Below are 12,701 nucleotides of genomic sequence, written 5' to 3' on the forward strand. Positions count from 1 at the left end.
TAACTAATATATCAGACACAAAATAAGTCATTGTAGCAAGCATACCAAAAGGAAAATTAACAGCACAATGCAACCCACGGCACGCTTTTATCAACAGACTGACACAACAAAGGAACACAAAACAAAAATTCCCACAAAAGAAAGTTCCTCAATAAAAAATAAGAAGTGAAAAGTACGATAAGAAATTAAGCACACTCTTAATTTACCTGGGCGTATTAAATGTTTGCAGCTGATAAGGAGATTGCAAGTGCTCTTTGAAAGCTGTGCGATGTAGCCTGCGTCGGCCCGACACCGCGCTGCCGACACGGGGGGACAACCCGGTGGGAGACGGGGGCCGGTGCCCTCCCTGCCAGACCCCCGCGTTTTAGGGGGTGCAGGCTTCGCCCTCCCAGCCGCTGTCTTCTGCGGCGGCCGGCAGCGTGCCCTGCTAGCAGGAGCTGGTCTGGGGAAGCGCTGGCGGAGGGGGCCCCTGGGGCCGGGGCCTGGGTCAGACGCTGACGACGCTTTCTCCGTGGTGCGGGAGATGCACGACGCCCAGGGAGCCTCCGCCGCGGCCACGCGAGGCCTCCGGCACCGCCTGGCCTGCGGGCGGCACGGCCCGTGCCATCCAGCCGCGCAGGACGCCGGGAGCACGTGCCGTTCGCTGGGGACGAGGGGACGCCCCGGGACCCAGGGCGGCTGGAGGGGCTCTGCTCCTGCGCTGCGACACCTCCGCCTCGCCGGGAAGGGCCTCCCCGTCCCCTCTGCTGGCAGCAGGCCACCAAAGGGGACCTGCTCTGCAAAGCGACTCCAAAACCATCGCCCTGGGATTCAAGGCTTATGGTCCCGCTCACCCGGAGAAAAAAAATCGCTCTAGATTCAAAGTCAGAACCCAGAGCTTCAGACCGGTACGACGGCTTTAGAGCTGCTGCCTGGACCTCCGGTAATACTTTTGGATTTGTTCACATCTATTTAGTCACGAATACTTCAAAGCCCAGCTGATTTTGAACTCTTGTCATTGCTGTTCTCGGCCACCGATCCACCTCGGGTCAAACCCCAGCCCTGCGATGCTGGCTGGGGCCCGGGGTGCCCGGTGGCTTTGTGCAGGGCAAAGCTGTATTTTAAACAGCCCAGTTCGATGCGTTACGAATGCATTGAACATTTATATTCATTTTTTAATTAAAGTTTCAGGAAGGTTTAGACTAAGCAGACTCAGTATGTATTGGGGACAGCCTTATAATCCAGTGACTTAACAGTCCCTACGCATTTACTTTATAAAGGAGCTGTTACAGCCCACGGCATTGAAAAGGAGATGTCTCTGGCGCCTAAATAAAGATTTACACAGAAGGCCTGACCCTAATACTGACTTAGAGGATTATTTTCAATCATCATTGTCAATAACATGGGCCCTGAACTCAGCAAACCCTCCCTGCCCTGGAATAGGTTTGCAGGGTCAGCTCCATGTGTTTTAAATGCCCCTATACATACAGCAGCCTGTAATTATGCGATAAAAATATATGTGCAGAAGTGGGGAAGAAGGAGGGCGGGTTAAGTCTGCGAGTTCACACGTGGCATCCCTGAGCCACGGATGGATCTCACGTGGCTTTGAAAACCTGGGTTGCCCCTGCCCTGCCCTGCTCCTCCTTCCCGGAGCTGCCTTCCCGAGGGGGCTCACACAAGCATCCCTAAATTCACCCCCTGCGGGATGAGGTTTGTTGGGATTTTGTTGGCTTTCCCAAAATCGCCAGCTGCTGGAGCAGCGCTTCCTGAGAAACTCGGCTTTTCCTTCTTTTTTAAAAAGAAAATTGCTAGCATGTGCAAGGAGGCTAAAGGCCTCAACAGCAAACCAGGCAGCAAATAAAAAAATAGCCTAAGCGTTTCAAACTTACTATTATTTTTTTTAAAATGCCATAAGCCCCGGCTCCCAAGTCCTGGATGCCGCCAGGAGAAGCAGCACTTCACTGTCATTAGCGGCACCGCAGGCAAGCCAAGCCGCGTCCCCGAAGCCTCTCCGAAACAGCTCGCTCCCCTCGCACGTGCCCCAGGGCTCCCGAGCATCCCTTTCCCCCTCCCCGTGCGGCTGCAGCATCGTCTCATTAACGCAGCCCTTCCCAACCGGTAATAGCAACCCTGGCCTCAAATACCTCCGTGTAGCTACATTAATTCCTCAAACAGCGCTCTCACCTTTTAGAACGGTAAGCCACAGAAGACAGTCGATAGATGACGAGATAATGGTTGTTATTTCAGTCCTCCGTACGGCTGACGGGCTTTCTCTGCCACAATACAGCTCACTCCAAGGCGATAAGGCAAGCCCGTTATCGCAGCATCGTGCTCTCCTTGCTGGCGCCCGGGGGCTCCGGCTGCGGCTCCCCCGGTGCTGAGCCCCGCTCCCAGGGAGGCACGGCCAGCCGCGGGGGACAGATCCAGCCCGGGCACGACTAAGGGTAGCACCACCGTCGCACGGGCAGCTGCAAGGAACCCCGGGGGGACGTCAGGGCTCCACATTGCCACCTGCGAGAACAACCCCAGCATCTGGAGAGGAGGCCTGGCTGGCCACAGCCAGAGAGCTTTTTTCCCCCCCTCCTCCAGCTTATTTTGCAAAATTTGTGTCTGCTTTTGCCATTGCGCGTCTCTAGCGGCGGTGGCCGACCTGCCGCTGAAGGCCAGCCAAGAAGCACTCCGCACTGGGGCCGGGTGCAGGAGGGACCCGGCCAGCACCCACGGGCAGCAGCTTGGCAGAGCCTCTAACCAGCTTCTAGCCCAGGGCCCCCGCTGCCTCCAGCGTGAGGGGCACGTGCTCTGCCTCCAGAGCTTGCTCAGCCCCGTACGCACACGCTGGATCAAGGAGCCTGCCATTCCTCGCGTCTGAGTTGCTACGCTCACCCTGGCTCCCAGCACCGCCGCAAACCCTCCTGCCCTTCGCTGGTCCAGCTTCCCAGCACCAGCAGCACCCGCCAGTGCTCACCCCCCCCCCCAAGCCTGCGGGAGCCCCCCAGCAAAAGCCCTGCTGGCTTGTTCCCCTGCCTCGTACAAAACACAGCAGCATGGTCCTGCAGCTCCACGGTCCCCAGGAGCCCCGGACAGGGTCACAACAGCCACGTTACCCCCAGGAAAGGGGCTCAGACTAGCCCAGCCCTGCCAGCTGGGCTGGCTTAAATAACTTTGCCATTCGTACCTGCTGATGCTCACCTGGGACTGAATTGCACCTGAGCCGGAGTCCCCCAGCCCCCCCAGCCTCCTTCCCACCGGGAAGGCATGGTGGGGCTGGAGTGGTGCACGAGTGTCCCTCTTCCCAGGCTGGGGGCTGGCCTGCTGCCTCGGTGAGGGGCTTCACACCGGGCACGGGCTGAGCCAGCGAACGCTGGGACAGGGCCTGAGCTCAGCTCTGCAAAGCCGGTGCTTGCCACGCTGCTGGGCTGCGGTGCGGTGCAGCAGGCACAGACGGGTGTCGGGTCCCATGTCCCGTCCCCCCCTGCTCGCTCCGGGGCATTGCACGAATTGCATTTGCTCCTTCACCAATTTGTGCTCTCATTGCTGCCCACCAGAGAAGCTCATCTTTCCATACCTCTGCCTTTAGGTCTTTCGGCTGGAAGCGTATCAGCGGGAAATGGCCAGTTTGCAGCTGTAGCAGCGCTCCCTTGAAACGCCAAATACCATATTTCAGCCAAAGCTTGCACCCTGTTGGTATTTTTAATTAGCAACCCTTAATTATTGCCAGAGCAACTTACAGGGGAACTGAGCGGTGGTATCACTAAAAAAGAGAAAACAGCCCAGCAGTGTGTGGTCTAACGCTGGGCGGTGCAGGTGGGGGATGCTCCGAGGAAGGATGCCTCGGCCGGCTCCCCGAGCGGGGGGATGCTGGCGGCGAGGGCCCACGGCAGCGGCTCTCCCACTGTCTCAGCGTGCCCCCAGCTGGCAGACCCACAGAGGGCTGCGGGGAGCAGCCCCCGCCGCTGGACGTGGCCTGGGGAGGACGGTGGCACCCGAACTGCAAAGGGCCGGGGAAGGCACGGCCGCCAGCATCGTCCTCTCCCCATCGTGGCATCCCGGCCAGGTTCACCGAGCCCCCGCGCTCGCAGAGGCTCGGCGCTGCCAGGCACGCCGCACCGCCCCGCTGCCAGGAAGGGTTTCTCCCCTCTTTGCAGGGGGCTGGGGGCTGCAGAGCCCACCCCAGCCCTGGCCCCCGCTGCTCGGGAGCCGGCGATGCCCGTCTGCAGGAGCCGTGGCGTGCAGAGCCCTGTGCAAGTTTGCTCCCTGAAAATGTCTGGTTTGGCCAACGCTTATTTTTCAGCACCTTCCCCCGGAAAGCTGCCGCAGCCCCGCAGCACCCGGCTGCTCCTTCTCCCCGGAGGGGACCAGCGTGGGCTCTAGAGCAAGCAGCCCGCACCGCTCCGAAGGAGGCAGGGACGGGCGAGGGACAACGCGCGCTGTCCCAGCCCTCCGGCCAAGCTGCCCGCCGTCGCCACCAGCCTCTGGAGACAGAGCTGAGGTTTGGGGCCCAAGGCGGGCAGTCTGCAAGACGGATAACAAGCGAGGATGGGGTCAAATTGAGCGCGTGTGTGCCAGGCCTCTGCAGCTGTTTGCACCACTGGCTGCGGTGACAAACACAGAAGTCAACTGGGGAAAGAAACGGAGCCCCTTCCTCCTGAAAATCTGCCGCAGCTGCCGTAGCCGGTGGCCAGGCACGTCCCTGGTGCCAGGGTCTGCGGGCATCGTGCACCAAGCACAGAGCCTGCGCCCTCCCTCCTCTATGTTCCCCGGCTGCGACAGAGGCAGCCGTGCACGGGAACCCAATGTTCCCGCGACGCAGGCGTGGGAAGGACGTTGCGGGCGGCCTTACGGACAGGGCTAACCAGTACGGGCAGGGGAACAGGCGGTCTGAAAGGCGATGCACGGGCCACATCGCTCTGTAAACCATGGTGTCCTGGTTTCAGCTGAGACAGAGGTAATTTTCCTTATAGTGGCTGGTGTGGGGCTATGGTTTGGATTTGTGCTGAAAACAGCGTTGATAACCCAGAGGTGTTTTAGTTGTTGCTGCACTGGGCAAGGACTTTTCAGCTCCCCCTGCTCTGCCGGGTGCAGAAGAAGCTGGGAGGGGGCACGGCCAGGACAGCTGACCCCCACTGCCCAAAGGGACGTTCCATACCACAGGGCGTCATGCTCAGCATGTAAAGCTGGGGAAGAAGGAGGAAGGGGGGGACGTTGGGAGCGATGGCGTTTGTCTTCCCAAGTCACCGTTACACGTGACGGAGCCCTGCTTTCCTGGAGATGGCCGAGCACCTGCCTGCCCGTGGGAAGGGGTGAAGGAATGCCTTGCTTTGCTTCGCTTGCCTGCGCGGCTTTTGCTTTCCCTATTAAACTGTCTTTATCTCAGCCCACGAGTTTTCTCAGTTTTACTCTTCTGATTCTCTCCCCCGTCCCCCCGGGGGGGAGTGAGCGAGCGGCTGGGGGGGGCTTGGTTGCCGGCTGGGGCTAAACCACGACACACGGCCGTGCAAATGTGCACACACGCACACAGAGCTATCTGTGTGCGTGCACGCATGGATGTATACAGAGGTGCACACGCATGTGCCTATGTGTAAACACAGGCTCTCGGCCGAGGGGACAGCTCGGGAGTCCGGTGTTTTGTTATGACAATCACCAGCGACGGAAATGAAAGAATTAGCCACACAATAAACCCCTAATTGCCTGGCAACAGCATTTAGGCCCCATTAGGTAGATTTGTAACTGCTTCCAGAGAAATAAACTCCTGTGTCATTAGATAACAAGGAAAGAAATAGGTTATTTCCTTTTTGAAAGGTATGAAAGCTTCCAATTGCCTGATGTATTCGCTTAGTAGATTATTTTCTGTCATCTCAGTTAATTGAATTTTATCCATTGCTCTTAGAATTCCTCCCTTTCGTGTAAGGTTAAAAAGTTCAGAGGAGTCATATTTTTGAACCTCGTCCATTTATCACATAAGTCAACTCCAGCTGCACAAAGTATGCCGGGGAAAATGGAGTAACCAAAAACTATGCAATAATTGCTTTTTAGGGTCCGGGTGAATTGGTGTCCGAAGAATTGTAAAACAGCGCTTTGCAACACGGCATCCAGTTGGGATGCTGGCAGGAGTAACTGGAAGAGGTTTATTGTGCCAGGCGATGCACTGCCTTTGGGAGGTCCCACGGACCGGCCGGTCGCACGATGGCCTTCACCTCCTGCACCAGAAAACCAAACTGGAGACCCAGAATTAAACTAATTCTCTAAATTCCCCAAGGGCGGAGACCCCTCCCACCGGCAGCCAGCCCCGTGAGGCGCAGCCCCGGCTCTTCTCGCTGCTGAGCCGAAATAACTGCGGATGCGGCCGGGAAGAGTGACAGCTTGGCAGCGCTTATCTCCCCGCATCGGCCGAGCGGCAGGTCACCGCCGGCACGCGGGTGCCTGGGGGGGATTTTCTCCTCACCTTCATTGTTGGCCTCCGTAGGACCAATTTCAAACCCGTCAAAACGTATTATGGTAAACCTCTCCTGAACAAAACCCGACATCCAGCCCTTCCAGGACGTCTCCTTGACATCCCTCAGCCCGAGAATCCCTTCCCAGCACCATCACACATCATGCCCGCTCCGCTCTTCATGACAGCATTTCTCAGCTCCCTCGCTTCTTTTTCCTTTGGGAGCGACATCAGCAACGCTCAGGCTTGCTTTTAAACCCTGCGCTATCCCTTTCCCTCAAAATAACCGAGGTAAGAGATCGAGAAATTACCTGGGCTGGAGATCACTCTTCCCAACTGAGACCTGCCTGCGGGAGCTGGCGTTGCTCTGGGCTGGCAGCCGTTCCTCCCGCCTCTGCCCGTCCCTCCTCTGCTGCTCCAGAGCCGCGGGCAGCTGTAGGGCATGCCCCGGAGCGTGGGGGAGCCGCCGTTCCCTGCACGAGTGGGGTTAGTTTTTCCCCCGCAGAATCAGCTGGTCTGAGGTAGTGGCACGGCACCTCTGAGCATGAGACGCGCACACCAGAAACGCGTCCCGAGAACGTGTGCTGGGGGCGGATGCTGAGCCGGCGGCAGCTCCTCTCCCCTTCCCGGTGAGCAGAGCAGCTCGTCCTTGCTAACGCCTTTCGAGTCGCTGCCCTCCGCAAGCGGCCACTCGTCTGCCGGGCCTTCTATCTCCACTGGGGTAAAAGTCCTGGGGAAAAGCAAATGTGCACACGCATGATACGTGCCGCCCCATAACACACCCGTAACATCATGTTACGTGCCCACCTATGGCACACAGGCACAAAGAGCGAGGGGGTGCGTGCGCTTGCACCGCAGCCGCACAGCCGCAGAGGTGCGGGTGCGTGTGGGGCTGCCCGTGTCTAACACCCGGACGCGGCGAGGTGGGCTTACGCCGGTACCGCTCCTTCGGTGGCTGTGTCACCCCGCGCCACTCTCCCGTTCCTCATCCCCAGCACGGGCATCGATGCCCAGCCCTCGCTTTCGTGCAGCCCCCTCATTTCTTTCTTTCCAAAGCAAACCTAGGCAGATGTTCTTAATTTCTGAGTAAATGCATAACATATGTCATTCCTCTCGTCATCACTCGGGCCGCTGCTCTTAAACTGGCCCACTTTCTCCCCCCCGTCGCTCCCGGGTACTCCTGCGTAGCACCGGCACCTTTACAGCCTCCAGCCGGCGCTTCCTTGCGGGGAGCTGATAAGCAAAGTTAAAGTTTAATGGGGGCGATGGGGGAGAGGCAGCTTCATTTCGATCATGTGCAGTATTTGCTTTGCAGAACAGCACCGCCCTTAACGAAACGGGATTGCTTGGCTGCTGAAGATTACCTAAATAATCGGCCGGTGACTCCAGAGCCGCTTGAATTTAAACACTTCTGAAAAGCCAGCTCCATTTTCTGCTTTGGTGCATACCAATTCCCCGCACTGGCATATTAGAATAAATCAGCTCCGTCAGTAGGGCATTGTTATCCAGTTCCCAACTATTATAACATAGTTTCTATCAGAGCAGTTTTCTTCTCAGCCAGCCAAGTGGAATGATCCCTGAAAGCAGCGGTTTGTGGCAGAAACACGCTCGCCTTTCTCCCCCCAAAGTCTCGGCATCGTCATAAATTTGTGATTGACCACACGCACGGCAGCGGCCAACGGGACGGCTTAGCAGAGTTCGCGTCCAGATAACAAGGACGTGGTAAAGTGCCTGGAAAGAGCGCGGGGCTTTGAAGTGCTGGGGAGGGAAGAAGGAGCAGAAAACCCAAGGAGGGGAGGAAAAAACCTAAGTATAGAGAGATAACTAATGGGGAGCAGCCAAGCCCGAGGCAACAAACCTTCCCCAAGGCTTTCTTTCGTCCCGCATGCACGCACGGGAGGCAGCAGGGCAGAGAAGCACCTTCCCTCCCGTGCCTTGACGGCTGGCGTCCCGCCCTCGGCCTTGTCCCCGGCTCCCGTGCCGGGCGCCCCTGCACCGGCGCACAAGGAACCCTCCCGGTTGTTACAGGTGCATTCCAAATCTCAGGAGGTTCAGGGGTCGGAGCCTTGATTTGCCACCGCTTAGGGCTGGCAGGGCGGCAGGCATCGCTCCCGGTCCCCGGGACTGGGTCTTTCAGGCTTGGGAGAGCTGTTCTGGAGAGCTGGACCCCGCGCTGGTCTCTTCTTCAGCTGGTTTATTAAAGTGCTGATGGGGACAGGAGAGACCCCATGACACCGCCAGGCGCAGGGGCATGGACGTGACCCCTACGTGCGTGGGACGGACGGCGGCTCCCCCCACGCAGAGGGGACAGGAGGGGACAGCAGGTCAGGGCCCCCATGGCATTGGTGCTGGTGGTCCCCAGAAACAGGCCCCGGGGGGGGCTGAAAAGGTGACACAAAAACCAGACAGAGAAGGGGAAAAAGTGGAAGGAAAGAGCAGGGCTGCACTTTTTATTTTATTTGTTTTTAATTACACCCCAGAGCGCGGCGTATTAAGCATCCTTAATTAAAGAGGGAAGTGAAGAGCCACAGGCGCCGGGGGAGCGGGAGGGCGGGTGGCGATGGCGGGCCCTGCTCTCCCCGTCGGCGCGGGGCGGGAGGCCAGCGTCGAGCCCGCGCCGGGGAAGAGCCAGCAGAGCCATTCATGGGGATAACCTTGTAATCTACAGAAATCTGGGAATTATTATGGATATTACATAAATCAACCCCCCTGTGTCAATAAGGAAAAAAACATTTTTAAAAGAAAAGCAGCTCAAAATTAACCCTGAGAGCATGGTTTTAACCCAGATCACCTTGGAAAAAGCAGCAGAGACAATGGTATGCATTCATTCCCTGTCCTTTATCATTTAAATAACATGGCCTTCATTAGTTTCTGATGGATTGCTTTAAAATTGCTAAAACGGAGGTTTGTTTTTGATGTGTAGTCGCATTGATTTTCTTTTCCCCTCATTTTAATAAAAGGCATTTTATAGAGCGCCAAAGTGAACCAGGGTAAAACATCCTGCAGCTCCCAGTTCGTCCAACAGCGGGGTGTTTGCAAACCCGTGCGGAGGGGCAGACCCGCCTCAGACAGGCAGGAGCAGACCCTGCCCACACGCTGCCGAGGCTGGAGGGAGTTTGGGGAGGCGGCACCGGGTCCACGGCAGCGAGACCCCCACGTCGGCGGCTGTGCTTTAACTGTGCAGCGGGTACCAAAGCATGTGGGGCTCCTGGAGTCAGGCCAGAAGAGAAAAGCAAAATAATTGCTGTCCAACACCCCATCCACGGTCACGGACATCGTCCTTGCTGGTGCTACCAGCTCTGCCGACGTCTCCGAGCGGATGGAGGTGAAGGATGTATCTAAGAGGGATCACCAGCTCCTTGCTGGTTAGGAATAACCTGCTAAGCCCAGGGCAGCGCAGCAAAGCTAAGCTCAGGTGCCTCAGCAGCGCTTGCTGAAGAGCCCTGCCTGCTCCGGTGGGCTGCAGCCGGCACCCACCGGGGACTAAAAACAGGTCATGCCTCCAGTCAGCCATCAAACCTGGCCCAAGGCTGGCCAAAGCCTGGAGGGACCAAGAAATACAAATGGCTGCCAGGAAAAACTCATGGATAGCACCAGTGTGGGACTGTAAACACAGACGGGGAAAATAGGGACCTGGGGTTTTTCTCCTTGCAGCAGCGGGCTGTCCCCAAACCCCTGGGCTTTCCCAAAGCCCACGGCCAACAGCGCCTTCCCGCAGTGAAAAAGTGCATCAGAATATTCAAATTCCGTCAACTCCTTGGCCCAGCCCTGCAGATCTTTTCGATAATGGGTACTGAAGGCAGCGACAGGCTTCTGCTGCGGTGATTTTGAGCAGTGAGCGAGAAGGCTGCCTTTTGGCTTCCAGGAGCCTGGGCAGGAGCCTGCGGGCTGCTGGCGTAGGTGGAACACGCGGGAAGCAGCAGCCGGTGCCAGCAGCCCCGGCAGCTCCCTGGGAAAACTACATGCATCGCCTAGCCCAAGGCTGCCTTTTAAACTTTTTATTAAGGAGTGAGCCACACCGTTAGTAACTTGGTGTCATCTGCTAGATTGGTGTGTGCGCATTAGCGCACACAAAGCTGATAAACTCCCAGGGCTGGCTTGTCTCTGTTTATAAATCTGGACCAGTATTTGTATATAAGCAATCTGAAATCTGACCACTGGAATACACGGAATTCTTTTTTTCTCAAAGGAGAAAGCCTGAGTTAGTTTAAAAAAAGTTTCTTTTAAGAAAGCTCAATTTTAAAATCCTTCGATATCTTCTTAGTTCATAGTTAACAAACATCTGGCCAGTTTTGCTCTCATTTAGGTAAAACAGCAAACCTGCCAGCATCTTCAAGCCGGTCAGAATCAGGCCCCCAGGGAAGTTTCTCTGGGCTCGTTCCTGCTACCCCACGTTGCCTTTTCTCAACGCTCCTTGCTTTTTCTCTGCATCCATCATTATTTGCAACACAGTGTCTGAGAACCATGTTAAATGCTGTTCTTTCCTATTGTTTTTCTGCCCTGCAAGTGACCTGTGTTTCTCGATGATGAGTACTAGAAATAGGCCAGGGACCGCTCAGGGAAGAAAGCGGGCGCAGGGTAGCGGGAGAGCCCTGGCCCGGGGTGGCTCTGGGGCGCAGGGTGACGGTGCTGTCCTGGGAAAGGATGTCCCCATGCCGTGCCACCCTGCAGGTGGGGAGTTGAGGGCTAACTCCTGACCGTGGGCAGCTACACCTCCAAATGACAACATGCTCTGTCTTCTCATACCTGCTGATGGAAAACCTGGCTAGTTAAAGCCAGGGATGTTCCTGTGCACGACTCTGCGACTCCTGCGCACCTCCACCGGTGGGACCAGCTGGCTCAGCCTTTGCTACGGGCCTTCCCGAGCCGTGGGCAGCTCTTCCCTTTGAAACCAGGCTCCTTCCGACGTGTCCCTCTGTGGGCTGTGCGGGCAGCTCTGCTTTTCAGAGAAGGTGGTGATACTACCTAAATAAAATAAAAATAAAAAAATTTAATAAAATAAAATATCACTCTTTAGACTGAAAGCGGGTCCCCCCACAAGCAGCAAGGCAAGGGCACGTGTTGGCCGGGCAGGGTGTTTGCAAACTGGCCGGGTGTTTGCAAACTGGCTGGGTGTTTGCAAATGGGCAGGGTGTTTGCAAATGGGCAGGGTGTTCCGTGGTGCCCGGTGGGGAGCGGAGCCCGCCGGGCAGCTAACGAGCAGGGCTGAACACGGGCAGCGGCCGGGCGCGCTGGCCAGAGAAGTCGTGCGCACAACCATCAAAGGGAGGGCACGCAACCTGCCTGAGTCGCCTAAGGCTGCTCAATAGGATTGCTGCCGGTGATGGACAGATCCTTATTTGTAAGTATTTAATGTTTCTTAGGAAGCACTTCTAAAAGAAATTGGTATGTAATGACAGCACTCACTGGAAAACAGGCCGATTATAAAATGCACTAACTTATCTGGTATTCATTTGAAAAGTAAATGGATGCAAGTAAAGGTGAGAGTTCACTACCAATTCAAATATTTTGCTTTAACAGGCTCTAGCACTCCTACTTTAATTCAAGCAGAAGCACAAGTATGAATAATCAAACTGGATGATGCTCATCAAAACCTTTGTGCCTTGCACCATTTCAAATGGTCATTGAAGCTTAATGGCAAAAAATTTACATTATTCCTTTAATTTGTATTCTGTTCCTTCCTTCTGAGTGATGTGATTGTGATTTTCTGTTGCCGGCTGTATTATTTTGATGCAAATGTTATGTGCTGCTACAGTCCAATTTCCTGCTTTGCCCTCCCCTTTTCTTCCCCCAGTAAAGAAACAACAGCTAAAATAGTTCAAAACTGGGGAGGGATTTTGAAATAGTTCCTTAACTACTGCTCCTAATTAAAGCAAACAATGCAGGGTCCTGAAGCACCCTGAAAAGCTGAAAATTAATTATTAGCTGAAGGGGGAGGGAAGTGGCTTTGCTCCCCGGACCTTCGGAAAAAAAAAAAAAGAGAAAAAAGTGAGGGATCCCAATTCTGCCTACAAAAGAATTAGAAAAGAAAATTTGTAATTCAGTTAAAAACTCCTTTTGCTGGAACATAATCACCTAGGGATGAATGCTTTATTGAGAGGCATGGGGTTGCAAACCAAAGCCTTGCAAACAGGAGGCCCCCGGGGTGCTCACGGCACGTAATATATGCACCGGCTAATTTATTGCGCTGTGACTAATTTCCATTCCTTGTGCTTAGAGCTGCCTCGCTAATTACAGGGATGTTTTCTTAACTTGGGTAATTGCGCTGCCGCGCGCCGCCCCCCACGCGCGC

At 55.7% G+C, this 12,701-nt stretch overlaps 1 long non-coding RNA gene across 2 annotated transcripts in view; it reads right to left on the reverse strand.

Annotated features, from left to right (window-relative positions):
• The window catches only part of LOC140649848 (uncharacterized), a 111,380-nt gene that overhangs the window by 20,313 nt on the left and 78,366 nt on the right, over window positions 1–12,701 (reverse strand). For both annotated transcript variants that reach the window (XR_012041787.1, XR_012041786.1), the window contains 2 exons: window positions 11,156–11,374; window positions 6,721–7,139 (listed from right to left, as the gene is read on the reverse strand). This is a non-coding gene — a long non-coding RNA (uncharacterized lncRNA). The remainder of the gene's footprint in view (window positions 1–6,720; window positions 7,140–11,155; window positions 11,375–12,701) is intronic.

Source organism: Ciconia boyciana, chromosome 3 (genome assembly GCF_034638445.1).
Source record: "Ciconia boyciana chromosome 3, ASM3463844v1, whole genome shotgun sequence".
Taxonomy (NCBI): Eukaryota; Metazoa; Chordata; class Aves; order Ciconiiformes; family Ciconiidae; genus Ciconia; species Ciconia boyciana.